Raw genomic sequence first — 16,123 nt, 5'->3', positions numbered from 1 at the left:
ATTAAACTAAAGCTACTCTATTTTCCAAATGTGTTCCAACAGAAATCCTTCATAACTTCTAGCATGGTATCTTAATAAAGAATAAAGTTCTTCTCTTTAAAAAATCTGCTCTAAGTAGATTTTTCCCCTGTTTTTTTAAATTAAGGATCCCAGCAGTGGTTTTCTGAAATATTCTTTTGAATTTGTGCATTTAAATTTTATTGCAGTGGTATAGATGAATGCCATTGTTGGTATCCTTAAATTTTATTTCTGCTCACCAAGGTTAATCATGATTGTCTATATCTTTTTTATAGTAATCACTTTTGAATTGTGTTCAGATATGCAGTTTCAGGTGTAATCATCAGAGCTGGTTAGTCAGGCATTCCAGATAGTGGTTCTTTTCAGAACCTTTTTTAAAGGGTTGGTTAACTACCTCAGTAGCAGAGGATTGAACTATACCCTGTCTGTACTGTACATAGAAAATCTTTGTAGATAAAAGCAAGGCTTGTTAAATGATATGAGGGTAAGATTTTAATATACCAAATGTAACATTCTTAGTTGCCTTTAGTTTCAGAGGCTTGTAAGACTTCCTCATGACCATCATAACAGGCCTTGCTTTTGTCGTATTTTGTGGCTGAAAAAGCAGCCTTGCTTCTTCAGATATTGTAGTTATTTGGATGTATAATAGTTTAGCAAGATGTTACTTTTGTAAGACATCAGATGTTCAAAAAAAGTGCATCCGAACTTGTACTAAATACTGCAGTGTCCCTTTATAAAAAGTCAGACTAAAACTGACAATTGTACAGCAAAGCCTGACATTTGGATATTTTGAAGTTTTTTCATAAATCATAGAAATTAGTATATGGCTGTAGTTTAGCTTTTTAGGTAAAAGGTATGTTTCATTAGTGCATTTCTTACTGCTGATCACTGCAAAAATGTGAATCAGCTTTCCATTTCTTATGCAGGTCATGATAACGTGTAGAATAGAGTACAATCATTTGTGCTATGTTTTTAATTTTCTAAAGCACCTTGATGACAGTGAGTGTTCAGTGGTGAAGCATCCTCTATTGAATCACCCTCAAAATTTTTGCCAAGTCCTAAATTGATAGCTTAAAGTCAAAAGTGAAATTATAGTCTAATTAGGACTTGGTATAAAGAAATCCCTTTTCCCCTTCCCCAAAGGGATACTGCAGTTATATCACATACCCAATAGGCACCACGATGAAGATCAGAGCTTATTATACTTAATTAAGGTTTTATACACACCAGTTCCCCCAGTAAATGCAAATTTAACAAAATTAGACATGTCATATGTTCAAAATGCTCATGGCAAACAATCATTTTGCATTCCTGCAAATAAAATTGTTTTATACTGTAAGCTGGAGGCGAGTGTAACTTATTTTTGTAATAAAGTTTTTATTTTTTTTATGTGTCATTAATATAAATGTGTGTTAGTGTAGAAATATTCTGGTTTAAAAACTTAGAATTGCACACATTTCAGTATGTTTATTTGTACTTACATAATTTTAGAATAGTGGTTGCCAATAGCCTGTATGTTTCACATTAATTGGTTTTTTTTATGTTACCTTAATAAACCATTTTAGTATGTTGTATGTCAGTTACTGGGATAGCTGGGACATAGAGTGTAATTTAAAATTTGTCAATAAGTATTCATTGGAATATATGTAAATGTGCCTTGCCGGTTATTGAAACTTACCTACAAAATGAGTATGGGGTGACAAAAATTAGTTCCTGGTGCTTAATGAAACTTTCTGCCACTGATTTTATATATTACCCCGTGCTTTTTTAAAAGTACATCTCTTTCAAATCTTAGTGTAAGTTTGAGGGCTACACAAACATTTACATTTCATTCTAACATATAATGAGTATAATAGGTTGTGGAAAGTGGGTAAACTAAATGTAGCCTTCAGTTAAATTGAATCTCAGTGTAATCTTTGGTGCTGGCGTTTCCCAGTTCCAAGGAGTTAAATGATCCCATCAGAGAGGTCATTGCCATGCCTATTGGCACTTTACTGTCATACCCTTTTTTAAGGGACACTGTCAAGGTGTTTAAGTTAATTCTCAGAATTATTTGTTGGGATTTTAGGACGGGTTTGTTTGACTTAAGTAAGAAATGCATTGTCAAAGTTGAAAGATGAACATTTTTGTGAGTTCACAAATGTGTTCTTGAAACATTAAAATATGGAGCTGTGGGTTTCCAAGATTATTTGGCATTCTTAGTTTGGGGATTTGGGAGGGAAAATGATGATATAAAGAAATTGTGAAGAATTGATGGGTAATGTAAACAGTGGTGATGAAATATATACACACTCAAGTGAAATTACTTGACAGTGTTCATTTGAATAACTTTGAATTCAAGCCATTATAATTTTAAAATTAAATATCATTTGCACTGTTCTGATAATGGGTGCAGTTTTTGAGCAATATAATCAGAGCTAAATATGCATGTAGTGATTAGTGATGTGAACAATTAAGTTCTGAGAAGAAATACTAACTGGTATTTTCAAACTTAAATTTCTGTAGTAAAAAATCAGCATCAAACTCTTATCAATAAGAGATCAAGGAAAACAGGCAATGCATATAAACATACTTTTGAATGTTGTGTGGCCTATAAAGCAATAATGCAATTTATATGGAATGTCATGGGATATGAGAAATGGAAATGCAAAAATAACTAATCCTTTAGTAAAAATGTCAACATGTTAAAAGGGGAATGTTAACTAATGTAGGTTATTGCTATTTGTGATTTGTTTATGGGTTCTTGGCTTTGACAGCTTCAAAGATGGACAGATGACAAGTTAAAAGAAATTTTGTATATATTGTCAAGGAATGGGTCTTAAATCCAAGAGTCAAGTCCCTTCCTTGGGGTGAAAAATGTATTCTTAAAGCATTCTGATTGTTAAACAAGGAACTTGAGTTACCTAAACAGACGCAAGATTTTGTTTCTGCAGACTACTTGGCAATCAAACGTGATCATCAGTTTAGTTAATCAGTTTTCAGAAAGTTGCTTTGTGAGAAAATTGTGTTATATATATTTTCCCAAACATGCTTTTTGTGGGAGATTTTCAGCCATTGCAGTTGAATCAGATACTAGAAATGAAGTGGGGGTTGAGCACAAAAAGAGCGGTTGCACACTCATGATGGTGGTTCTTGTAGCATCATGAGAAATTTATTAATTACTGCAAGTATGATTTAATAGAATATAAACATTTTCCTCATGATAAAGTAGGAACTTAATAGGAATGGATTGATGGGGTGATCTCGGGTATTTACTTGTATGTATTGGAAAGACTTAATATCAGGATGAACACATGCTAGATGGGCAAAATTGTCACACGCAGGCCAGCTTTTTTTGACTGCTTAGCTGAAGTCACTTGACTAGAAAACAACAGAAGATCACCTTGTTATTATAGAGTAAGCCATGTCTCTATTCTAAGGGGAGAAAGTAAATGTGGAAGGACTTAATGCATTTAGGAGAGGGAGCTGCCCCTAGAGTAAATGGATGCTCAGATTCCTACAACTTTCCAGGAATACCCACCACGACCATTTTCTCCCCAGTGATGTATTCCATAAAATTTCTATCTGACCATAGGAATTCATTGGTGGGTATAAAATGAATGAATGAAAGACTTAAATAACTACATAAAATGAATAGACTTGTGAGGATGATGTTTTAAAGTGTAGCATTTACTCAGTGATACCACTCAATAGGGCATGCCACTACTTTTCTTAAAGATGCTAATTATAAACCAATGTTCAAAGACATTTTTAACTGTGGGCAAATTAATAGATGGACTTTTTGGTCTGTCACTTTTTTAAAAAGTACTTAAATGTAAGTTCTATTAGCACCACAGTCTGCCTTCAGTAATATACATAAAATATTTCTCAGGACCAGAAGCATTCAGTTGGAAAAAAACATCTTTTTTACAAATGCAAAACAGTATTATAACTAATGCTCTGGTCCAAGATTAGGTTTTTAATGATTTTAACAGTAGTCTGATAAACATTTAGAAGTCTGGCATTGAGAAACAAAAGCTTGTACCTGACTAGTACTTTTATTTAAAAGAAATATTAGTTCTCTTAGCTTATTTAAATTGTCTCTTACATTTATTTATCCATAGAATTTATATTTATTTCATTCCTTTCATCTCACTGAAAACAACTGTCTGCAGGCTCTTTGATTTGGATTAGATGTGTGAAGTACTGTCTTTTGCCAAAAACCTCAACTTATCTGTTCTTTTTAACGTAGTGGGTTTGTGCTTGTTTGGAGATCAGTTCAAAAAACTATCTGTACTATCTGTACTGCCTCTGATGTTAAGATTTTATGTATAGCATAAGGAAGCTAGCTCTGACTATATTTTCCTAAGAATAAAGACCTATTTTTGTAGCATGTCTTAGGATCTCCAGGAGTCCAAGAATTATTGTGGGTGTGCTCCATTTCATCGTTTTTCACTTAACAGCTTTTGAATAGACATTTGGAATCTTTAGAGCTCTTCACCTTTTGTGATTATCTATACATTCAAAGTGACTAGCCAATGGTAAAAAACAGATTCTCCAAGATCCCTAATTCAAGCACACAATGGGGAGTTGTAAACATATAGAGTTGGTCTTCACTTAATTTTAATTGGTGAAAATAATCTGTGGTCACACACATGCCAGTGGATGAAGAATTTAATGGTAATTTGGTTCTTTCCTGGGAACACACTCTACCATGCAATGTTCTTCCATTCCCTATCACAGTCCTTCTCTGAAGGTTTGGAAATGATTGAGATTGCAAGTAATTCGGGAGAGTGGAGTGAACAAACGGATCTGTTTTAATAATAAAATGTTGAACATTTAGATGACTGGCAATGAGGTTAGGTGGGTGAACTCAGCTTAAAAATGGGTTCCAGTAAACTAAGTTGGCAAATCATCAAAGAATGGGGAACTTGTAAATACATCTAAGGAGTTTGGCTCATAGCCCTAAGAGTTTCTTGGCAGGTGGAGGGGCAGGTGGTAGTTATTTTGGCTGCTTCAGTCAGACAAAAATCCTTTTACAAGGTCACTTAGTGCAGAATTTAGTTTGTATTATACTTGGGATAACCAAAATTTATACTATTTATGAAAAGTTTTTGTCTTTTCAGTGCAGTCATGGAAGTTTTATACCTGCAAGATTCTGGGTCACCTCTAGGGTGTTTTGAAAACCATTTATGTTGCTTGTCTCCCTTTGCAGAGACCAAACTACCACTTGGTTGAAATAAGACTGCTGAATAAGACTGAGTAAGGGAGGAATCATGAACTGTTTGGGAGTTTAGTATCTTCACATGTTAGTTTCCTGGAATGTGTTTCTGACACAACCAGTAAACTTAATAGAATCAAGGTTATTTTAGAATAATTTTCACAGGTTTCAGTGAATACCTGATTTCTCGCTTTGTCTATAAAGTGGTTTAAAACAAGTTCTAATCTGAGAGGAGTTAAAAAGCCTGTTATCTAATGTTCATGAAGTGTCCTTTCTTTTTAGGCTTTCAGTTTGTATTCTGAAAAGATTATGTTGAACTATTGTTTTGGAGACAGTTTTAGGATATCTAAGGGAATTGGTATCTTCTGTCATTTATGAACTACATCCAATTTTATTTCATGGTTAAAGCTTGTAGACAAGCTATTACCACAGATGAAAGAAAACAGGGCTTGTTCATAATATAAAATCTGTAGAACAATGTAGATTTCATAATCTGGTCTTCTAAGTGTAGAAGCCTACAACATACCAGGAGAATTCTAACATTACATCTGATGTGTCTCTTAATACAGATGAAGTGAAGGAAATTTGAATAATTACGGCATTTGTATAATCTGCTTGCTGTTGCATATAGGTGTCCCAGTTTTTTCCTGTGGGAATTAGGAAATGTCGGTACTGCATCATTTGAACACAAAATTGATAAAAACAAGTAGGTTCCATACGCAACGTGGGGCTTGAACTCAGGACCCTGAGATTAAGGGTCAGATGCTCTGCTGACTGAGCCAGATGGGTGCCCTTATTTATTATGTCAATGAGGAAAGAAACCCTTAATGACTTTGTTTTTAAGGAGTGTATCTTTAATATGTTAGTATTTATGTTACTTCAACTGGAAGGCTCAAATTGGGCTTCTACATTTGCTTTAACTTACGAAACATGTCATGAAAAATTATAAAAGCATATATTCTAATTGTCTTGGTATACTCAGTATTTGGAATGAGTGGAAAACCAAAAGTAATGAGCAGTATGTCAAAGGCCATCTGTAAAAATTGGTAGAATACACTTTTAATTCTTTGCAGCCACATGCAGATATATACAGTTTTGGTTGGCAAAATTTAATAATCTCCTTTGCTTTTTTCCTGAAATAGTAAAAATCCACATGAATTTGTACACATTGAATTCTTAAGAATCCTTGAGCATTAAGGACCAGTACATTTTCCTTTATGAACCCTGCTTAACTTCAAATTCATTTATAAATAGAATTAAGATATAAAAAAGCTTTTCTAAAACTGTATCATAAATTTTAGTTGCTTTCTTGGTTTCCATCGTTTAGCAGGTAGGATCAGCCATAGTTAGGACCCCAGCAGAAGATACTGTAGTTACTTCAGTTTATTTTTGCCTAGTGTCTATCAGTCGATTTAAATTACTACTCAGTTTCTTCTCTGTGGTTTCTTTTGCCCCTTAGAAGCTCCTTCAGGGCAGAAAAATCTGAACTAATGGTATTAGGCATTTAGAAATACTCAAATATTTTTCAGTTTGGTGGGAAGTTAAGTTTATTTGCTGAATTAGGCTTAATTGTGGCTTGCTAATTTGAAAAAGGAATAAAGATTTCAAGCTTCTGAATATACAACAGAACGCTTTTTCAAATGAGCATGTAATGTTAGGGACCTCTGGGTGGCTTGGCTCTGGTCATGATCCCCGTGGTCCTGCGCTGAGTCCTGCTCTCGCTCTGCCTGCTGCTCTGAAAATTTTTTTAAAAATGAGCATGTAATGGTAATGTCTTAAGTAAACTAAGTTCATGAAGATTCCCATTTAAATTCTACATCTGACATTTTTTTAGAAAATCAAAATTGGAAGTTAAGAGAACAGTTGGCCTTGTGATATATATATAAATCACTTTTGGGAAAGCCTGGATGGCATAGTCTGGCATTTGTCTATGGTTCAGGTGATCCCAGGATCCTCGGATCAAGCCCCATATCAGGCTCCCTGCTTAGTGGGGAGCCTGCTTCTCCCTTCCTCTGCCTGCTGCTTCCTCCTGCTTGTGATCTCTCTCTCTCATCAAATAAATAAAATATATATTTTTTTAAAGTTAAAAAAATACTGTAGTTATAACCCAGCTCAGCAGTTTTCCTTTATGCTGATGGTTGGCTAAATTCTAAGTTGCTGATTGAAACAGCATCCAACTACAATCCTCTTTATAAGGTTGGTGTACTTCAAGATTGAATTCTTGTTTTGCTGGTTTAGTGTAGTGTAGTTTTGTTTCTGTTTTAAGATTTTGTTTGTCAGAGTGAGCATGGGGGTGGGGAATGATGGGAGAGTGAGAAGCACAATCTCCTGCTGAGCAGGGAGGCTGGTGGGCAGGGCTTGATCCCAGGACCCTGAGACTACCACCTGAGCCAAAGGCAACCACTTAACCAAATGAGCCACCCAGGCATCCCTGGTTTTAAGTCTACAAAATTTGTGTCAGCTTTTTATGCAGAGAGGATAAGTGATGATACCTGAGAAAAGCATGAAGGCTAGGTACTTAGAAAGTCATGTTTCAAATTCTTGAAAAAAGATTTCTCATCCTTAACTGTGTTCTAAAATAACTGAGCCATGGTTCCATCTGTATGGATAGGTGTATTTACCTTTCATTTGGTAGGTTGTTAAATCGCTTGAAAGGACTGGGTGGCTCAGTGGATTAAAGCCTCTGCCTTCAGCTCAGCTCATAACCCCAGGGTCCTGGGATATCATCTGCTCAGCAGGGAGCCTGCTTCCTCTCTCTCTGCCTGCCTCTGCCTACTTGTGATCTCTGTCAAATAAATAAATAAAATCTTAGAAAAAAGAGAGGATTTGAATTTAAGGTATCTCACAATGATATATCTATAACTGCTAGTTTGAGTAGTGGAGAAAGGTGTTATTTATATTTATGCTTAGTTGATATTTTAGCTTGAATAATAAAGCCATATACTTGGAGAACAGGAGATACAGGACCCAATGTGAAGTAGCACAGAAAGTCTACATTTCTGTTTATATTCTATCCGATTTACAGAGAGAACTTTAATTTTAAAATGGTTACTGTTTACATGTATCTTGATTACTAAATTTAAGCAGTATTTACCTCTTGCAAGTTTAGCTTACACTAGTTCTGTTCTCTTTTCGCTGAACTCTTAAATTCTTTTGATTACCTTTATTACTCAAACTTCAAACAAAGGATCATTAAACCTATACATACATCAACTTTAATATCTGTTTGCTCCTCTCTATTTAAGGAAGCAGCACACTCGTTACTTCTTTTCCTTTATCTCCCAATTCCCATTGTCTTGTCTGTTGTCAGGTTTATGACATTTTATAACCAATTATCTTATTTTGCCTCTAGACTGAATATAGATACAATTAGCATTTGTAATGGATAATTTATTTAGATTCACAGGCAGTACTTTTTTTTTTTGACAAATCCTGCATCCTTCAGAAAGCAAAATCCTAAGAGATAAAATGAATTCTTTTAATGATCCTTTGTTTAGGTTCATGCTATTGCTAAAACAATGAGCCATGACTTTAAAAAATTTTTTTATTTTTAACACTTTATTTGTCAGAGAGAGAGCGTGCACACAAGCAGTGGGAGCGGCAGGCAGAGGGGAGAGAAGCTGGCTCCTGGCTGAAAAAAGGAGCTCGATGCAGGATTCAATCCCAGAACCCTGGGATCACAAACTGAACCAAAGGCAGCTGCGTAACTGACTGAGGGACCCAGACATCCCATGACCTTAATTTTTTATTGAGTTTGTAATTGCCTCTCTCTTTGCTAAGCTCTTTTGGTTATTTAGCCATATTTAATGGTGTATATTTCTGTCTGTGAACTATCATACTAGGATTCCTTTTTCCATTTCATTGCTGGGTTCCACTGTTCATAGGTTCCATAGTTTACGCTTAGATTCCCTTTTGTTCTCGCTGCAATATGTGTTCTTTGGAAATATTGGCAGAAAAGGTACACGAACTGTAAACAGTTTTTGTGTACTGGGAAGTGTTTCACCCTAGCTGTTGATTGATAGTTTGGACATAGAATTCTAGCTGCAGTATCCTCCATCAGAACTTTGCAGGTATCACTCCTTTAAGTTGACTGAATGCAGTTCTTACTTTGTAGGTAATCTTTTTTTCTTACGCATTCAGATTTTTTTTTGTTGTTGTTACTTGGTTTTCTAAAGTTTTATGAGACTGCATAGGTTTTCATTTGTTTTTTTTAACTTGAAATCTTAAGGGTTTCTTAGTTGCTGAGAATTTTGCTTTCCAATTTTTTCAGCTTTTCTGCTTGCTTTTTGGAGCTTGGATTGGAAGAATTGGACTGAATTGATTGTTTTATGTTTAAACTACTTTCTTCATTTATCACAAGCTTTTTAACACTTTATAGAAAATGTTACCACCACCCCCCTTCAGAACACATACTGTCTTGGGGTGCTTGGGTGGCTCAGTTGGTTAGGCATTTGCCTTGGGCACGGGTCACGATCCTGGAGTTCTTGGATGGAGTCCTGCATCGGTGTCCCTGCTGGGCAGGGAGTCAGCCTCTCCCCCTTCCTCTCCCTCTGTCCCTCCCCCTGTTCCTTCTCTTTCTCTCTCAAATAAATACATAAAATCTTTTAAAAAATTGTCTTTAAATTTCAGCAATAGAGCAATCTGTTCTTATTTTACATATAGACTATCTTGGTCATTCTGAAGATGTTTTTAAAAAGTTACAGGATGTGTTGAAATACTAATTCACTTCGGTTATTTACTTTTTCTGCCTCTAATTTTTTTCAAGTGTTTCATGATTCTTCCTTCATATTTATGAAAGAAGGATTTGATAAAAGTGTCTGGTGTTACAGATGGCTAACTTTAAGTTTTGTGTGTGTGAGAACATCGTAAGGACTAACAGGCTTTATTTTAGCTTCCTTGGGAGCAGGAAGACAGGCAGGGTATTGCCAATGCCTGAAAGAAGAGTGCCTGATTGCAGGAGTCTTAACTCCTCCCAGGCAGGTTATTTGCTTGGGGAGGGGAATAGATCCTGAAAGCAGCCTCACAACCCTTAGTCACCACCTACTTTTCTTCCCCTTTCACTTGGAAACTAGAGGCCTTGCCTTTTTCTTCCCATTCATCTCCCATGAAAAATGGCTCCTACTTCTTATAGCCTTGTAAGTGAAAAATTAATAGAAGTCTCATTTTTTTCTACCTAAATTGTACAACTTAGTATAAGAAGTGCTGCTTTTAAATGGAACTCGGTAGTAAAATACAGTATGTGTACATTGTCTTGAATTTATTAGAAGAAACCATCTTTATCTGTATTACCACATTCATGTTAATGGCTCATTTAAAATAGTCTAGGAAAAGTTTGAATAAGTCTTACTGGAAAAGAGAACAGCACCTAGCATGCTAAAAGGGTACATAGAAGACATTTTGTGACTTAAAGATGCAAATTTAGTGACATTCTTGAGTGGGCAAATTTTGAAGGCCTTTGGGAATAGTAAAATAGGGTTTGTTTTAGCATATAATTTCTGAACATTTAAAAAGAGACCATTAAGCAGGATTTTGTTTTTCCATTTATATTTAACACAGCTACTACATTTGTGTATGCTGTTTTACCTGGTAATGACTACATTCCTTATTTTGGGAGAGAGATCTCAAACCTACCTTTTCAGACTTCATGGGAGTCTGTGTTAATTTACTTGTGGAAGGTATTAATGCTTTTGTCATGCTATGCTGATTAGAGAGTCTACATCCTTTAAACTTTTTCCATATAAAGGCAATTCAGACATCTTAGATCATTTTGGGTCTTCTTAAGGACTGCTTCCAGGTATTAAAACACTATATCTTAGGATATTAAATATTAATTAGCTGATAGCTGATATCATGGGAGAAACTGACTTTTGAGGGTTTGGGTACCAAAAATGTTAGCTAACTTTAATGGCATTAGTAGTATCTTGACATACATCCACATACCTCAGGAAACTAAAGAGGAAAATAAAGCTTATTAGCTCTAGTATACCTAGACCCATTCAGTAAAATTGGACTTAAAGCTTGCTAATCTCTTGTATTTATATGGCTTCCCCATTCTAATAAGCTTGATGCTAGTGTGTGTGTATTACAAAAATACAGGTTGCTCAACCAAATTACTGTGTGCACATTAATATAGTCACAATTTCAATGATTTGGATACTTCTTTTAATTCCCAATAGTTCTAGGTGAAAAAAAATAAAAATATTTCTTCCCAATCATTGAGGCCTATAATGAGGGTACTGTGTACAAACACAATGTAACCTCTTTGGTCCTGGGTAAAAGAGATTATATTAAATTCTAATATTTTTCCAGCTCGCAGCATTCTATAAAGTACAGCTTTTGGTTTGGGTAACATTCTACCTAGAGGATTTTTTATTCCCTTTCATTCATACTTCTGTGAAGGCTTAGTTTCACAAAATAGGAAATGTTACATTAAAAGACTTCATTCATACTTTAATCAACAGGTAATACCTTACATGTATGAACATTTTCTGGAGTATTTTTGTGATCCTTACTGTTGGAGGGGGAGAGAGGAGGATGCTTTATTTCTCTTAGAGGGGGAAACATTAAACTCTATATTCTGAGGAAGAAAACTGTATCAAGCCCTATATCGTTCACAGAGCATTATTCATGTTATCCCCAAATTCCCTGTATTACTGTGTTAATATTACACTAGTATGGAGGCAGCCTGAATCATGTAGATGTGAACTAATATTTGAGCAACATGGATCGCCTTCTGTGGTAGAAACAATGTTTTTTAATCTTTAGAATTAGTGTTCATTTATCTCAAGTCTCTTAGTTCTGTAGTTCTAGGCAAAACACATTTGGTGTAATGCTAATATAAATATAATATAATAATAAATAATAATATAATATATATAAATATAAATATAAATGAATCTGTTCAGGAAATAAAAGGCCATATAAGTGCTAAACCAACCCCCCAAATTTGCTTTATTGCTAAAAGCTCAAATGTTTTCTAAAAATTGTAAGGCCAGCATATAATCCAAAATAGCATAAGGGTTCACCTAAGCACCAGCATATACCCTCCCCCACCCTCCTTTCCCCAGTCTTTGGGTAGAAACCCTGCATTTTCCATTTTTAGGATAATGCATTTTATTGCACCTTTTTCTGTGTAGCTTGGTATTGGAATGCTGTCTTTTTAGGTTGATTTTTCTCTCCCCTCTATGTTAAAGAGCTGTTAAAAGGATACCAGTAGCTTGGTAGGAAAATTATCTTTTTCAAAAGCTTTGACCTTTAAGTTATTTGTTACATTGAATTCTTGGAAAGTTTTTTGTTTTGTTTTGGTACTTTGCTGGTTCTCTAATCTTTGATCATGTCATACTTACCTGTCCTTATCCCCCCCCCCTTTTTGTTTTTTTAAGATTTTTTATTTATTTGACAGAGATCACAAGTAGGCAGAGAGAGAGGTGGAGGCTCAGCAGAGAGCCTGACGCAGGGCTTGATCCCAGGACTCTGGGATCCCGCGATCATGACCTGAGCTGAAGGCAGAGGCTTAACCCACTGAGCCACCCACGCGCCCCTCCCTTTTTTTTTTCATCTGTACTTGTCTCCTTGATCTCATCTACATTCACAGCTTCATATCACATCTGTGTGGACTCCTGTTGTACTATCCAGACTTGATTATTCTCTGTTATGTGCAGGTCTTCATTTTAGCTATTTGTTGTACACAGAGTCCTCTGCTGTCAGTGACTATGTCCTGTTAATTTCTCTTTTCACATCCAGCTGCATTGATTGTATACTATTGTTTATCATTACTGAATAGGCCTGAAATGTCATCTCTCACCAAGTCCTAACCTACACTCTAAAAAGTTCAGGTGTGACTAACTTCATACTTATTTTAAATGAGAATCTTAAATGGTTCTTAAAGACCACATTGACAAGTGGCACATTTAATTATAATGGTTTGCCACATCTGTATTTAGAGTCTACAGCAGCATTGTCCAATAGAAACAAGATATAAACCCCGTACGTAATTTAAAATTTTGCAGTTTGGCTCCAGTTCAACCTTCCATCCTTACCTTTCATTCATATATACATATATTTATACATTCATATATCTGTAAACTGCTTGCCTTGTCTATCTTTGGCTCACTTTTCATTCTACACTCCCAAGCCAGCCCTCAAACAAAACTTCACTCCAGCCAAAATAGTAAAAGTCTAATTGCTGTAGGTAGTTTAAAACTATCAACAAAATATCTCTCAGGAATATACACAGTAAGGAGAACATCAAGATAAAGCTTCTGCCTTTGCCTTTCTGGAGTTGAAATAGGGCTACTAGGTAATTTGTCTTCCTTGTGCTATGGGTTTATTGTAACATGGTTATAGGAGTCAAAAACCAATATTGACCAACCTCTGCTTACGTAATTTTAGGGGCAAAACCATGGTTTTAAAACATCTGGCCACATTTGGAAATCGGATGTTTTGGGGCATCTAAGTGGCACAGTGGGTTGAGCGACTCTTGGTTTTGGCTCAGTTTGGGGTCATGGAATCGAGCTCTGTGTCAGGGTCTGTGCTCAGTGGGGAGTCTGCTTGAATTTCTCTCCCTCTGCTCCTCCTCACCACCCCCCTCTCAGTCACACTCTCAAATAAATATTTTAAAGAAGTCTGATGTTTCGGGGCACCTGGCTGGCTCAGTGGGTTAGAGCCTCTGCCTTTGGTGCAGGTTATGATCCCAGGGTGCTGGGATCGAGCCCCACATCAGGCTCTCAGCTCAGCGGGGGGCCTGCTTCCTTCTCTCTTTCTCTGCCTGCCTCTCTGCCTACTTGTGATCTCTGTCAAATAAATATTTTTTAAAAAAAAATCAAAAGTGTGATGTTTCAATGCTTTGTAATTACAAGAAGAATACTATCTTATAAATTATATTCATTATTGCTGGTATTCTTCAAATTCATTGTTAACTATGTATTAATTGCGATTTCCCGTGCTCCACCGTGATCAATAACAGTTTAATATGCTGCTTTATAACGGGAAAAAACAAAGTCATGAAATTTGACAGGGCTGAATATGTTAACAGGATTAAACCAATTTAAGAATAATGCACAATGTGCTATCAATCTTTGAAAGCTCAAGACATGAAAAGAATTACTTATATTTAGATAGGAGTATTTCCTAGAGATTTCTTCTTAGCCCCCCAAAATAAAGTAAGCTAATCTATTTTATTTTTTTGACTGGAAATAGAATAGAATTGCTCTCTGAACATATGGGACCGAGTTCTTAATTACATTGAATAAATAAGGCTATGTCTCAGACTTCACACAGTTGAATAGTATATGCATATGATTTTCTGATAGTGTTTAAAATTCAAATTGTTTTATTAAAGTCCTGTTTATGTGAAACCTGTAAGTTTAAAGAAACCTAAATTTAAATGGTAACTGCCTTGGAATATATAGGGCTATTTTCCAATAAAATTTTTTTTTAAAGATTTTATTTATTTGACAGGCAGAGATCATAAGTAGGCAGAGAGGCGGGTGGGGGTTGGGGGAGGAAGCAGGCTCCCCGCCGAGTAGAGAGCCCGATGCAGGGCTCGATCCCAGGACCCTGGGATCATGACCTGAGCTGAAGGCAGAGGCTTTAACCCACTGAGCCACCCAGGTGCCCCTCCAATAAAAATTTTAAAATAACTTCCAAATTACCCTTTCTACTTGGATATACTGTATTGAGTTTCTTTTCTTTTCTTTTTTTTAAAAATTTTATTTATTTGACAGAACACAAGCAGGGTGAGCAGCAGGCAGAGGGAAAGGGAGAAGCGGGCTCCCCGCTGAGCAAGGAGCCTGATGTGGGGTCTCAGGACCCTGGGATCATGACTTGAGCTGAAGACAGATGCTTAACCAACTGAACCACCCAGGTGCCCCTGTGTCATTTCTCTTTTCTTTTTCTCCTTCCTTCCTTCTTTCCATCCTGGAAAGAACATTTTAAGTAATCTGTGCCCAACGTGGGGCTCAAACTTAATTCTGAGATCAGGAGTTGCATGCTCTATTGTCTGAACCAGCCAGGCACCCCAAGTTTATTTTTTTAGAGCTAGTATCAGGTTACTAAAATAGGAAAGGCTTTTTTTTTTTTTTTAAAGGAATATAAAAATTGACTTTTAATTCTTTGGTAGCAACCTTCCTAGATTTAGAAATGAAGTATCAATATTACTGATTCTCACAATTCTGGACCAAGGCTAGTTGTATGGGAGTTGATAGGTACCATATGAAAATGCTTATGTTTCTGTATTTTAGTGAATAGCCTACCTAACGATAAGGGAGGGATAGCAAAGCCTTTCCAAAATGCTTTCAGAAGTTATTGAAGTCAGTTGAAAGCTATATTTAAACACCTGAACACAGCATTTTTCTTTTTATGAAAGGAAACCGGTGTCTCTATAAGTTAACACGAGACATAAGGTGGAATGTTTTACTTATTTAAAGGGTAAGTTTAAAAGTAGACAAGGAAAACATTGGCTGTCTTATCCAATATAATGAGAGTGTTGGAATTATCGAGTGCCTTTTCCAGTCTTTAATATTTATCAACAGGCAGGTGAGTATATTTTCAGTTTGTAATTAGCTGTGAGTTGACATTTTCAAGTTATGACCAACTACCTAGTTCCATGAAAGTGAGGTTTGAGAGGATGGTTATTCCATTGTGTCTTAGAAATAAGATGACAAACATTAAATGCTTTAATTTTCTGGTGCTAAGCTGTAGTGAGACTTCCCAGAAATCTATAGTCAAAACAGCTTACCTGGAGAGGATCTATTTGAGCCACTGATTCTATAAAGTTGTAGTCCTTCATATCTTCCCATTGGAAGTTTTACTTTGTGGCCACACAAAAGTGGTGGTTAAATATGAAAGTAATAGCACGAGTGTACAAGCAGGGGAAGCAGCAGGGAGCTCCCCAAGGAGTAAGGA

The 16,123-nt window shown here is 35.9% G+C and overlaps 1 protein-coding gene across 4 annotated transcripts in view; it reads left to right on the top strand.

The window, feature by feature from the left end:
* The window catches only part of SYNCRIP (synaptotagmin binding cytoplasmic RNA interacting protein), a 31,686-nt gene extending 27,294 nt beyond the window's left edge, over positions 1–4,392 (top strand). For all 4 annotated transcript variants that reach the window (XM_059401028.1, XM_059401025.1, XM_059401024.1 and 1 more), the window contains one exon: positions 1–4,392. This exon is cut by the window's left edge. The gene's annotated coding sequence lies outside the window, so the exon portion shown is untranslated.
* Positions 4,393–16,123: the final 11,731 nt, after the last annotated feature.

This window comes from Mustela nigripes, chromosome 5 (genome assembly GCF_022355385.1).
Source record: "Mustela nigripes isolate SB6536 chromosome 5, MUSNIG.SB6536, whole genome shotgun sequence".
Lineage (NCBI taxonomy): Eukaryota > Metazoa > Chordata > Mammalia > Carnivora > Mustelidae > Mustela > Mustela nigripes.
This window is presented reverse-complemented; position numbering and strand designations above follow the sequence as displayed.